General features: G+C 49.7%; 1 protein-coding gene across 1 annotated transcript in view; it reads left to right on the top strand.

The window, feature by feature from the left end:
- The first annotated feature begins 234 nt into the window (after window positions 1-234).
- Window positions 235-13,585, top strand: part of LOXL2 (lysyl oxidase like 2) — a 106,518-nt gene continuing 93,167 nt past the window's right edge. The window contains exon 1 of the mRNA XM_070416596.1: window positions 235-355. The gene's annotated coding sequence lies outside the window, so the exon portion shown is untranslated. The remainder of the gene's footprint in view (window positions 356-13,585) is intronic.

Raw genomic sequence — 13,585 nt, 5'->3', positions numbered from 1 at the left:
GGCTTCGGAAAGCCGGGTGTGAAGAGCCTGGAAGCGGCTGCGCCCGGCGCGCGGTCGCCGGCACTGGGCTGGGGGTGACCGCTCTCCGATTACAACAAAAGGAGCCGGGGCGGGCCCTGCGGTGGCCGCCCTCGGAAGGGGTGGGTCCGGGGAGGGGTTTGCTGCTCTAGCCCCTTAAAAGTCCCGGGGAAAGAGTGAAGGCGCTACTCCAGCTCGCGGCTCCCGGCACTTGGAGCTCGCTCTCTCCAGCCGCCCCTCTGCTCGGGAAAGGGGCTCGGCGGCGACGCGGGTGCAGACGGGGGGCCACGGAGGGAAACGTGGCCCCAGCCAAGCCAGGGCGGACCCCTCCTACCAAGTAAGCGCGCTCCCTGCAACTCCCAGGGAGCGCAGTGGCTCGAGGGCGGGGGAGCGCCCACGCCAGTCCTCAGGCTCCACTCCCCGCGAGGCCAGTCTCTTCGCGTGTTCGGGGTGCCGGGGACCCGGGGGGCGGCACACACAGTGAAGATGAGAGATGCGGGACGTGCAGGCTGACGGGTCCCCCTCTCGACTGGAGCGGACCCACCCAGCCCCACCTCGCTGAGCCGGGCCGGGAAGCCGCCGGCGCGCCCTAGGAAGTGGGGCGCTCGGTTCCTAGCTCGCCTGGGGCGCCTACCACCAGGCAGGACAGAGCCAGTGGAAGCTCAATGTGCGATCGGTGCCTAGGAGGGTGCCGCGTGGGGCCAGGGACACGGGGGCTGCGTTCGTGCCCGGAGTTCTGGCTTTGAGGGACGTGGAGGGCGCAGGGGATGGGCGTCGCACTGAGTTGGGGCTTTGGAAATGTGGAGCGCACGGAGCTGAGCGGGGTGGGGGTGGGGGTGGGGGCTACCGGGCCTGAGCCTGTGAGCTCCAGCGCCCGCTGCCTGGAATTGGGTTTCTCTTCAGCCTTCCAGTTAGGCTCATCTGAGCGCCCGAGCACCGAGTCCTGTGGGAATGGAGGCGCGGTTCGCACCCCAGGTACTTACTCCCAAGCCGCCCTGGCTCGTCCGGGGACCAGGGAGCCTCTCCCGCCGTTTGGACTGAGAGGCCTGGAGCAGGAAAGAACCAGCACAAACGAACCCATGGGTCGTGTGGGCAGGATCGCTCCGGGGTAGAGCTATTCCTAGTCTTGCGAGATACTCCTGCGGTCCTCGGTGACTGCAACTTTTACGCAGGCTCTTTGGCCACTGCGCTCCGCCCCCAACCCCTCAAAAATCTGGGAGCCCTGGGTGTAGCTGCCTGTCTGAGGTGTGTGTCGCTGTAAATCAGCGCCGGAGTAGAAATGATCGGAAGAAACAAGCGTGATTGCGATTCTTTTCTCTCTCTCATCCCCCCACTCCCACCCCAGTAAACATCACCAAATACCAGCGGGGTGGGGGGAGGGACACGGTGCAGCGCACGGCGGATGGGGGGTGGGGGACTGAACTACTCGTGCTGGAAGCCTCAGAGATGTGCTTTGAAGTCAGAAACATGCCCCAAATTAATTTCGACATCTAAAATCTTGGAACTGTGGAGATCAGTTCAGTCGTTTCTTTCTGCAGAAGAGGAAAAGGCCACTGGGTTAGTCAGTGTGGGACTCGAACTCATATTCCTTACACCACAGCCGGTGGGTCCGACCGGGAGCCCCAGAGCCCACCTGTCACTCTTGGTGGAATTATTTCGTTTGTTTATGGTGTGTTGTGTACTTCATTTGTCTGGTCAGCTCCCAGATGAATGACTGACTTACTGGCCAGTGCCTTAGCTAAATTATTACTCTCCTTCATCCCTTTGTCATGTTCCCCTTCCTGGTCCCTGGAATGACCATCAAACCCAGGGCAAAATGCACCCATGCGCCCTGTGGACCCCTCGGAATTGAGTCTCAGTGGTGTGTGTGTGTGTAACTTTTTAACACAAAGTCACAGAGAGAGAGAGAGAGAAAGCACATCTGTTTGTCTCTCTGTGACTTTGTGTTAAAAAGTGACTTGGTCTGCCCTGGCTGGTTTGGCTCACTGGATAGAGCATCGGACTACAGACTGGAGGGTCCCAGGTTCGATTCCGGTCAAGGGCATGTACGTTGGTTGCGGGCACATCCCCAGTAGGGGTTGCGTGGGAGGCAGCTGATGGATGCTTCTCTCTCATCGATGTTTCTAGCTCTCTATCCCTCTTCCTTCCTCTCTGTAAAAAAATCAATAAAATATATATATTTTTTTAAAAAGTGACTTGGTCTAAGGCCACTTAGCCATTAAGTGGCAAAGCTGAATGAAACTTAGGTCTGCAGACCAAGTATGCACTTGGCGTTTTGATGCAGGGCAGATAGAAAATTCCATGAAGTCACTTCCCTCTATCTCCTGACATCTGGGCTCCTTGCCTGGCCCCTTCCTGCCCGGCCCCAAGTCCCTGTCCTCCAACCACTGGATGGCCAATGTGGAGAGGCCTTGTGAACTAAACAGATTTTCTGTGCTCTAGAGATGACCATCAGTGAAGCTTTCTAATGTTCCAGAAAATTCTGCTTTGTTTACTTAAAAGGCATTTTCCTGAAAAATTTAAATATGCACTATAGTAGAGAAAGGCCCTCAGGGTCAGCAGTTAGCAGCATGTTGCCACCCTTGCTTTATCTCTTTTCTCTTTCTTTTTTTACTGAAATATTTTAAAGCAACTCCCAGACATCCAGTCATTGCATCTCTAAAAATATTAAATAATCATTATGCCATTATTGTACCTAGGAAAATTAGCAATCATTCTTTGGTATCATCTAATACCCAGTTCATATTCAAAACGTTCCCCCAAATGCTTTTTTACAGTTGATCTGAGGTCTGTTGATTTTTATAACTTATTCATATTGTATGTTGTTCCTTACTTGAGTTTCACAATGTCCCACTAAAGAGTAAAATGGGTATTTTTTTTTAGTTTGCTTTTTAAAAATGTTTTTATTGATTTCAGAGAGAAAGGGAGAGGGAGAGAGACATAGAAACATCATTGATGTGAGAGAATCATTGATTAACTGCATCCTGCATGCTCCCCACTGGGGATCAAGCCTGCAACCTGGGCATATGCCCTGACCGGGAATCAAAACATGACCTCCTGGTTCATAGGTTGACGCTCAACCACTGAGCCACACTGGCAGGGCAAGATGGGTATTTTTGAGTTCATTTTATAAGTGAGTAAACTGACAAACAGATAAGCTGTGAAGATGGCACAGCTGCAGTTGGCGGGCCAGGACCTGCCCTGGCCTCCGCACCCCTGGGCCCTGGGGAGGGGTGTCAGCTGCTCTCAGAAGCATTCATTTGGCTCTGGCTTCATCCCAGGCTTATCACTTCTCATACACCTGCCATGAGAAATCCCTGTGGGAATGTTTAGTAATTGGCCATTTGGTGCTGGAGATAAATTGGCTGCAAAGTCAGGAAGCCTGGGTTTATTTCCCAGTTCATTGTAAAACTGTACAAAAAGAGACTTATGTCTGAGGGCCTCAGAGGTGGCAGAGTATTTCCCCATCCTCTGGCTCCAGGGTTTGAAAATAGGTGGGATGAGTGAAATGGCTGCAGCTGGAATTCCTGGGACAGACAAAGGCAAAGGCCCCGGGAAGAAATCTCATTGCGAACAATGAGGACTGGCAGGAGATATTGTTCATCGCCTCCTAAATTCTGAGACAGCAGAGGCTCCCATCCACAGTTCTTCGTTTATGGACAACTTTGTTGAGTCTGCCTTTGTCTGATGAGGATGCAGAACACCAGAATTTTTACTTTTAGCATTTTCATTCACTTTGAGATGGGGTGGTAAAGAAATCATTTTTAGCCAAAACCGGTTTGGCTCAGTGGATAGAGCGTCGGCCTGTGGACTGAAGGGTCCCGGGTTCGATTCCGGTCAAGGGCATGTACCTGGGTTGCGGGCACATCCCCCCTGGGAGATGTGCAGGAGGCAGCTGGTAGATGTTTCTCTCCCATCGATGTTTCTAACTATCTATCTCTCTCCCTTCCTCTCTGTAAAAAATCAATAAAATAAAAAAAATCATTTTTATATTTTACTAGTGGCATGGTGCATGAACTTTGTGCATGAGGGTGGGGGGTTCCTTCAGCCTAGCCTGCACCCTCTCCAATCGGAGACCCCTTGGGGGATGTCCGACTCCTTCTCAAAATCTGGGACCCCTGGCTCCTAACCGCTCACCTGCCTGCCTGCCTGATCGTCCCTAACTGCCTCTGCCTGCCTGTCTGATCGCCCCTAACTGCCCTCCCCTGCTGGCCTGATCTTGCCCCCAACTGCCCTCCCCTGCAGGTCTGTCTCATCCCCAACTGCTCTCCCCTGCCAGCCTGGTTGCCCCTAACCCCCTGCTGGCCTGATCTCGCCCCCAACTGCCCTCCCCTGCCGGCTTGATCGCCCCTAACTCCCTCTGCCTCAGCCCCTACCACCATGGCTTTGTCCGGAAGGAAGTTGGACGTTCGGAAGGTGGCCGGTCGACCAGGTCTAATTAGCATATTATCCTTTTATTAGTATAAATAGATTATATAGGATAGGATTGCTAAAATGGGGTTGGGGAACGCCTTTTTCAGCAGGAGGAGATGCTCTTTGCAGACAAAAAATGCATAATCCCTATATCTGGACTGATAGCCAGCCATATGCACTATACTGCCAAACTGGTATTAAAACATTGAACTGCTTTCTTACACCTTATACCAAACAGCTGTTGCCCTTAAAACCCTTCCTCAGCCCCCACCTTAGGTTCTGCCTTTGCAGTTCACCCAAATTAGGTTCTGGTCGGTCAGTTAGCATCAAAAGCTCCGCCTCCTAGGCAGCCATCTTGTGAGGGCATGAGGGTTAATTTGCATATTACCTCTTCATTGTATAGGCTAAACAAGGCTCATGACTCAGAATTCTCCCTCCTTGGCTGGCTGTAGGAAGATGAATCACATTTATTGACTCTTAGATTTTTTTTAATATATTCTTATTGATTTCAGAAAGGAAGGAAGAGAGAGAGAAACATCAATGATGAGAAAGAATCATTGATTGGCTGCCTCCTGCACGCTCCCTACTGGGGATTGAGCCCACAACCAAGGGTTGTGCCCTTGACTGGAATTGAACCCAGGACCCCTCAGACTGCAGGCTGACGCTCTATCCACTGAGCCAAACCACCTAGGGCTTGACTCTTAGATTTTCTGCTCTTCTGTTCATTGCCCTGAAATAGACATGGAAAGGGCAGACCTTCCATGAAACAGTCAGTCGGGGATGGACGAATGGTTGCTCCAATCCCCTTATTCAACAGCAGAACTCAAAGGGGCAAAACATCCACCTTAGACCACACTGTCTGCTGGCAACCAGACATGCTCCTCCCCTTCGCTAACAGGCTGCCCCGTGGGGTGGAACTCCTAAGTGGTTCCCATCAGCAGCTTCAGCAGCTTCCTTCCTTTTATCGTTTTGGGAGCGTTAGGCGGTAGAGTGCCCTGTCCCGTGCCTGCCTGGGTTCAGAAGAACAGCTTGTAATTATACTTGTTCATTTCCCTCGGGAGGTAGCCCTTCCTGCTCAGTCCTCAGGGCAGTGTCACACAGGCCCCCTGCGCTCTGGACCTGGGTGGGCCATGAGGTCTCAGATGGCGTGGCTGGGTTCTGCCCTGCTCCAGGCCACAGAACCAGCAGGACTGGCGAGTGTGGGCAGAAAAGGCAGAGCCACACAGATGTCCACAGAGACACCGCTGCAGCAACGCATTGCCTGTCTTCTAAGTCTCCAGCCATGTCTGCATTGACGCGAGTCTTCAGACTTTGTCTTCCTAGTAATTCCAGTTGTGCTCCTGCTGATGAGCGTGGTACCTGGGTGGCAGGGGACACACCTGGCCGGGTGTGCTGGCCAGTCTCCTCCTCCTCTCCCCCACACCACCTGCTTCAGAGAAGTCTTTACACACCAGGACCACCCTTTCAGAATAGCCCCTTGTCCAAGGGTGAGAAAGCATGATGGTGACCGCTTAGATAAGATTTCTGCCAGAGTTTCTTGTTTCTTTTTAAAAATATATTTTTATTGATTTCAGAGAGGAAGGGGAACGGAAAGAGACAGAAACATCAGTAATGTGAGAGAATCATTGATCGGCTGCCTCCTGCACGCCCCCTACTGGGGATCGAGCCCGCAACCTGGGCATGTGCCCTTGACCGAAATCGAACCCAGGACCCTTCAGTCCGCAGGCCAATGCTCTACCACTGAGCCAAACCGGCTAGGGCTCTGCCCGGAGTTTTTGAAAACATTTTGCATTTCCCTTGGCAGAAACAATCTACCCCCAGCAAATTGTGTGTGGCAAGTACAGGTGTGGCGTAAGAACTAACTCAGGGGATAATGAGACGTGATTAGGACCACAGTTAATAAGTTCTTCTTGCCCAAGGCTTTTTCGTCCCTCCCCTGGAATACCTTTGATATTATAATTTGTAATTTTAGATGTCAGTGGTGACTTTTCTTTTTTGTTTTTTCATTGTCACAATCTCTGTTAGACAAGCAGACACAGCTGGCCACGTGGCTGTCCCATGGCAGCAGCTCCCATGTTCCCCTGATGTGTTGCCAATGTAATACTAAGTGAATCTTCTGAGGAAATCACGTCGCTTGCTTACAAAGCCTGTGTTTTATGAGAAGATAACTTGTGTCGATGACTTGTGAACAACTTAATTTGCTCCGACAGTTTCTTTATACTGTCCTTCTTGAACTTGGATCCATGAACTTTCCCCGCCCCAGCCTTGTCCCGGGTACACGGATGTCCTGGCAGAAACAGCACAGCTTTCCAGAGTGCCTGCACGACGCAAAGATAGAAAGAAAGCTGTTTCCCTATATATCTTCTCAAAGCTTTTTAAAATATATATATATATATTTTTATTGATTTCAGAGAGGAAGGGAGAGGGAGAGGGAGAGAGAGATAGAAACATCAATAATGTGAGAGAAACATTGATCAGCTGCCTTCTGCATGCCCCACACTGGGGATTGAGCCCACAACTCAGCCATGTGCCCTTGACCAGAACCGAACCTGGGACCCTTCAGTCCATAGGTTGACACTCTATCCACTGAGCCAAACCAGCTAGGGCTCAAAGCTTTTATAAAACCAACACAATATACATTTGAGTGAAGTACATTTTTAAAGTAAACTCTTCTCCCTTCCTCCCAAGAATAATGGTGGCATACCTGGGTAAACGCCACCAATCCCAAGCCTTTGTCTGGACAGACCTTTGTCATCAGGTTAGCTGGAATTGCTCTGACAGGCCCATTAACAAGTTCTAAGAATAATCTTTTAAAACTAGAGGCTCGGTGCACAAAAATTTGTGCACTCGGGGGGGTGGGGAGGGGGGTCCCCCAGCCTGGCCTGTGCCCTCTCACAGTCTGGAACCCCTCGGGAGATAACAACCTGCTGGCTTAGGCCTGCTCCCGGGTGGCAGAGGGCACGCCCAATCCCTAAGTGCAGCCCCTGGTCAGGCTCAGAGCAGGGTCGATTGGGGAGTTGGGGCGCCGCCCCATCATGCACAGAGCAGGGCGGATCGGGAGGTTGTGATGCCACCCTCAGTCACCCTCAGGGTAGGGCCAATTGGGGGGTTGGGGCACCGCCCCCTGTCACACTCAAGGCAGGGTCGATGCGGAGGTTGCGGCTCCACCCCCTGTCACGCACAGAGCAGGGCTGATCAGGGGGTTGGGGCGCTGCCCCCTGTCACTCACAGAGCAGGGCCAATCAGGGGGTTGGGGTGCTGCCCCCTGTCACTCACAGAGCAGGGCCCATCAGGGGGGTTGGGGCTCCGTACACTGTCACACACAGAGCAGGGTCGATTAGGGGGCTGGGGAGCTCCCCCCTGTCACACACACAGCAGGGCGGATCAGGGGGTTGAGGCGCTGCACCCTGTCACACTCAGGGCAGGGCCAATGGGGAGGTTATGGCTCTACCCTGTCACACACAGAGCAAGGCCCGTGGAGGGGGGTTGGGACACTGCCCTCTATCACCCACAGAGCAGGGCTGATCAGGGGGTTGGGGCGCCGCCACTGTCACACTCAGGGCAGGGCCGATGGAGAGGTTATGGCTCTACCCTGTCACACACAGAGCAGGGCCCGTGGGGGGGCGGGGGTTGGTGCACTGCACCCTGTCACACACAGAGCCGCAGGGCAATCAGGGGGTTGGGGAGCTCCCCCCTATCAGGCACAGAGCAGGGCTGATCAGGGGGTTGGGGCGCCTTCCCCTGTCACGAACAGAGCAGGGCGGATAGGGAGGTTGTGGCCCTGCCCCCTGTCACACACAGAGCCACAGGACGATCAGGGGGTTTGGGTGCTGCCCCTTGTCACGCTGATCCTGGTGCCGGGAGCCTCGCTGCTCCGTTGATCCCAGTGCCGGGAGGCATATTACTCTTTTACTATATAGAATAGAGGCCTGGTGCATGGGTTGGGGGCCGGCTGGTTTGCCCTGAAGGGTGTCCTGGACCAGGGTGGGGGTCCCCACTGGGGTGCCTGGCCAGTCTGGGTGAGGGGCTGAGGGCTGTTTTCTGGCTGGCCAGTGACTGAAGCTCCCAACCGCTCCTTGTTTTCTTTTCTTTTTTTTTAAATTCTGGGCCAGCTTTAGCTCTGAGGCCTCGCTGCTGAAAACATCGATACAATGTTGCGGTCTGGCTGGCTTTCAGTCCGGCTGGTTTCTGGGGTTTTGTTTAGCTTCTTATTTGCAACATAGTACATAGTTGCTTAGAGTTGCAGCTGAGAGGTCGGCAAGTTAGGTGGGGAACATTGGAGTCCACAGTCACTGGAGCAAGCAAGCCTCCCTGTTTGCTTCAGTGCATGGCTGTCAGCCGCCATCTTGGCTGACAGTTAATTTGCATATACTCACTGATTAACCAATGAAAAGGGTAGTGGTCGTACGCTAATTACCATGTTTCTCTTTTATTAGTGTAGATTAGTGTAGATACTTTTAAGCTGTCCTGAATTCAGGAGGTCTGTCTGAGAGAGCCTTCTGCTAAGCAAGTTTAGTACATTTTAATGATCAAGCAGGAGAAACTAGAATTTATACATCAGTGAAACCCTATTGGGTCTGTCATCCTTTTCAATGGCTCTTCATTTTCTTAAGTTAATCTTCTCCATGTGTGTTTTTTTCCCTTCTGGAAGCTCTCAAAGCCATGCCCACCTCTCCACCCAACTCCCAACCCCCTACATCATCTGTTGCAACAATGTAATAACATCATGATATACCAAAGTGCCATCCATTGCCTGGAGAGCAGCTAGTTTCCGAACTGGCCTCCTTTTCCTCCATCATTTTTTTTAAAATTCTCACTCGAGAATATTTTTTCTATTGATTTCTAGAGAGAGTGGAAGGGAGGGAGGAGGGGGAGAGAGAGACACATACACATTGATTAGTTGCCTCCTGAACACACCCCTACATGGGCTGGTGTACCTGCAACCAAGATACATGCCCTTGATCAGGAACCAAACCCGTGTCTGTGGGCCAATGCTCTAGCCACTGAGCCAAACCGGCCAGGGCCTTTCCCTCAGTCCTAACCCATGCGAAACCAACCTTTATGTAGTAGCCACAGTGACACTTTTAGAGCCGGGGTTGGTCAACTTTTTCTCTAAGGGCCAGATAGCAAATATTTTATTGTTATGTTTTCAAAATATATTTTTATTGATTTCAGAGAGGAGGGGAGAGGGAGAGATAGATAGAAACATCAATGATGAGAGCGAATCATTGATTGGCTGCCTCCTGCACTCCCCCCTCCCCCTACTGGGAATCAAGCCCTCAACCCAGGCATGTGCCCTGACTGGGAATCGAACCATGGCCTCCTGGTTCATAGGTTGACGCTCAACCATTGAGTCACGCTGGTCAGGCCAGGTAGCAAGTATTTTAGATTTCACAGTCCATACAGCCTATGTCGCAACCATCAACGCTGCGGTATTAGTGAGAAAGCAGCCACGGGTAACCAGGAAGGAAACAAGCTTGGTTGGGTTCCAATAAAACCTTATTTTCAAAAATGTTATTTCCAGAGTGGGCCTGTGGGCTGTGGTCTGTCGACTCCTGCTCTAGATCACAGTCTGCCCATCACCCTCCTGCTTCCCTTTCATTGGCTCCGTCTTCATTCCCCAAAGGAAAACGCGACATGTCTCAGCAGAACATTCACACGTCCTCACGTCCTCCGCTTGTCTCCAGCCTCATGTCTTCCACGTCCCCTCACCACACCCACTCGCCCAGCCCTTTCACTTTTCATCTTGTAATTCTGAACCACACTGGGCTCCCAGAATACCCTGTGCTATTTCAGACTGGCCTGGAATGATCTCCCCACCCCGCCCCCACCTGTCAAACTCACTTAACTTCAAAACCTGCTCAGGTATCAAATGTCTAAAGCTTTCCCTGTTCCTCATCCCCAGTTATAATCACTGCCTCCCAGTTCTATTTCTGTGCCTATGTCTGTACTGTTACTGCTTCTCTACATATACAGTGTCCTCCTTATGAACCCATGTCACATTCATCTTTGGATTTCTGGTGCCTAATACAGTGCTTAATAGATAGATGCTGCTAAACTGAAGTGTCATTTAAGTAGTTTTTGAACAGCTTAATCAAGATATAATTCATATACCATACAATTCACCCATTTATAGTGTTCAAGTCACTGGATTTGAGTAGATTCACAGGTATGTGCAACCATCACCGCGGCCAATTTTAGAACATTTCATCATCCCCTTTTCCTCCACCTCCCCACCCCCACTCCTAAACCGCCACTGATCTACCTTCTGTCTATATTTCCAGTTCTAGGTATTTCATATAAATGGAATCATATAACAGATGGTCTTTTGTCTGGCTCCTTTTACTTCATGTAATGTGTTTGAGCTTCATCCATGTTGTGGCATGTGTACACACTTCATTCCTGTGGATGGCCAACTACTATTCCATTGTCTGCATGTGCCACATTGTTTATTATTCACTGCTGGTGGACAGTTGGGTTTTTCCACCTTTTGGCTATTAAGAATACTGCTGCTGTACACAGTTGTGTACAAGTTTTTGTTTGAACATCTGTTTTCCATTCTCCTGGGTATGTAAGTAGGAGTGGAATTACTGGGTCATATGGAGCTGCCAAATTGTTGTTCACAGTGGATGCACCATTGTACAGTCCCACCAACAATCTATGAGGGTTACCATTTCTCTGTGTCTACACCAACACCTACTTTTTCCAGTTTTTTAAAAAATTATAGCCATCCTAGTGGGTGTAAAGTGCTGTTCCATTGCATTTGCCCTACTGACTAATGATATTTAGCAACTTTCATGTGCTTTGTTGGCCATTTGTATATCTTTGAGGAAATGTCTATCCAAGTCCTGTGTCCACTTTCAAGTTGGTTTGCTTTTTATTTCCTTACTAGAGGCCCGGTGCACAAAATTTGTGCACCTCTTGGGGGAGGGAGGTCCCTCAGCCCAGCCTTCACCCTCTCTAATCGGGGACCCCTTTGGGGATGTCCGACTTCTGGTTTAGGCCCGATCCCTAAACCAGCAGTTGGACATCCCTCTCACAATCCTGGACCACAGGCTCCTAACCACTCACCTGCCTGCCTGCCTGATTGCCCCTCACTGCCTCTGTGTGCCAGCCCGAATCGCCCCTAACTGTCCCCCCTGCCAGCCTGGTCACCCCTAACTGCCTCTCTCTGCTGGCCAGTTTGCCCCAACTGTCCCCTCCCTGCCTGCCTGGTCACTCCTAACTGCCCCCCCCTATGCTGGCCTGGTCACCCCTTACTGACCCCCTGCCAGCCTGCTTGCCCCCAACTGCCCCTCCACCAGCCTAATTGCCCCCAAGTGCCCCCTCCCCCCACCTACCTGGTCATCCCCAACTGTACCCCCCTCCTCCGCCAGCCTGGTGGCCCCACACAGTCTGCATGTTCAGTCGTTTGGTCATCCCTCACTATCCCCCTTGCCAGCCTGGTCCTAGGCAGCCGTCTTATGAGGGTGTGATGGTCAATTTGCATATTACCTCTTTATTATATAGGATTGACTTGTAAGCATTTTTTTTTAATATTCTGAATACTAGTTCCTTATCAGGTGTATGCTTCACAAATATTTTCTCCCATTCCGTGAATTGTCTTTCCTCTTTCTTAATAGTGCTCTTTTCTTCCTCAATTCACATCACATTTACTAAACATTTATTCTGTGCTGGGCACAGGGGATCTGAGATGTATGTGCCCTCTGGTGGTTCACAGCTTTAGAAGGAAGATAGACATACAAATAGTACAATAAATACTTGATTAATATGCCCTTTTTGCTATCCCCACTTCTGCTGCCCTGGCTCATGAACCATTTGACAGTCCCTGTGATACACAACAGTTTTTAACTTTGATGGAATCCAATATTTTTCTTCTTGTTGCCTTGTGTTGTTGGTGTCTTATCTAAGAAACCATTTCCAAATCCAAAGTCATGAAGATTTACCCCTGTGTTTTCTTCTAACAGTTACTTCTAAAATTTTTGCTTTTATGTTTAGGTCTTTGAGCCATATTGAATTAATTATTGTAAATAGTGTGAGGTAAGGGTCCAACTTCTTTCTTTTACATGTGGCTTTCCAGTTATTCCAGCACCATTTTAAAAATATATTTTTATTGATTTCAGAGAGGAAAGGAGAGGGAGAGAGAGACAGAAACATCAATGATGTGAAGTAACCACTGATAGGTTGCCTCCTGCACACCACCCGCCAGGGATGGAGTCCACAACCCAGGCATGTGCTCTGACTCTGACTGGGAATCGAATGGAGACCTCCTGGTCCACAGGTCAACGGTCCACCACTGAGCCATATCGGCTGGGCTCCAGCACCACTTTTTGCAAAGACTCTTCTTTCCCCCATTGAGTGGTCTCTGTACCCTTGTCCAAATCAACTGATCGTAGATATCTGAGTTTATTACTGGACTCTCAGTTCTATTCCTCAATCTATACATTTGCCTTGTGCTAGCACCATGGTCTTGATAACCATTGCTTTGTAGCACCTTTTGAAACTGGGAAGTGTGAGTTCTTCCATTTTGTTATTCTATCTCAGAATTGCCTTGATTATTCTGGGTCCCTTACAATTCCATGTGAATTTAGAGTCAGTTCGTCAATTTCTCATCTTAACAATATTAAGTCTTTCAAAAAACAAAACAAAACAATATTGTCACCTGGCCTGCGTGGCTCAGTGGTTGAGTGTCTACCAATGAAGCAGGAGTTCACTGATCGATTCCTGCTTAGGGCACATGCCCAGGTTTCGGGCTTGGTCCGCAGTGGGGGTGGGGGGCGTGCAGGAGGCAACCAATCAATGATTCTCTCTCATCATTGATGTTTCTATCTCTTCCTCCTTCTCTCATCCTCTCTGAAATTAAAATAAATAAATAAATTATATATATATATATATATATATATATATATATATATATATCTTTTCAATATTGTCTTCCAATCCGGGAACATGATATGTTTTTCCATTTATTTAGATCTTCTTTAATAATCTTTCAACAATGTTTTGTAATTTTCTGAGTATAAATTTTGCATCTAATTTAATAAATTTATTTCTAAGTATTTTATTCTTTTTGATGCTATCGTAAATGTACTTATTATTTTATTTTTTATTTTTTTTAAATTAAATCTTTATTGTTCAGATTATTACATTGGTT

Source organism: Myotis yumanensis, unplaced genomic scaffold (genome assembly GCF_028538775.1).
Source record: "Myotis yumanensis isolate MYYU_CA2020_CCGP unplaced genomic scaffold, mMyoYum1.0.hap1 SCAF_5, whole genome shotgun sequence".
Lineage (NCBI taxonomy): Eukaryota > Metazoa > Chordata > Mammalia > Chiroptera > Vespertilionidae > Myotis > Myotis yumanensis.
This window is presented reverse-complemented; position numbering and strand designations above follow the sequence as displayed.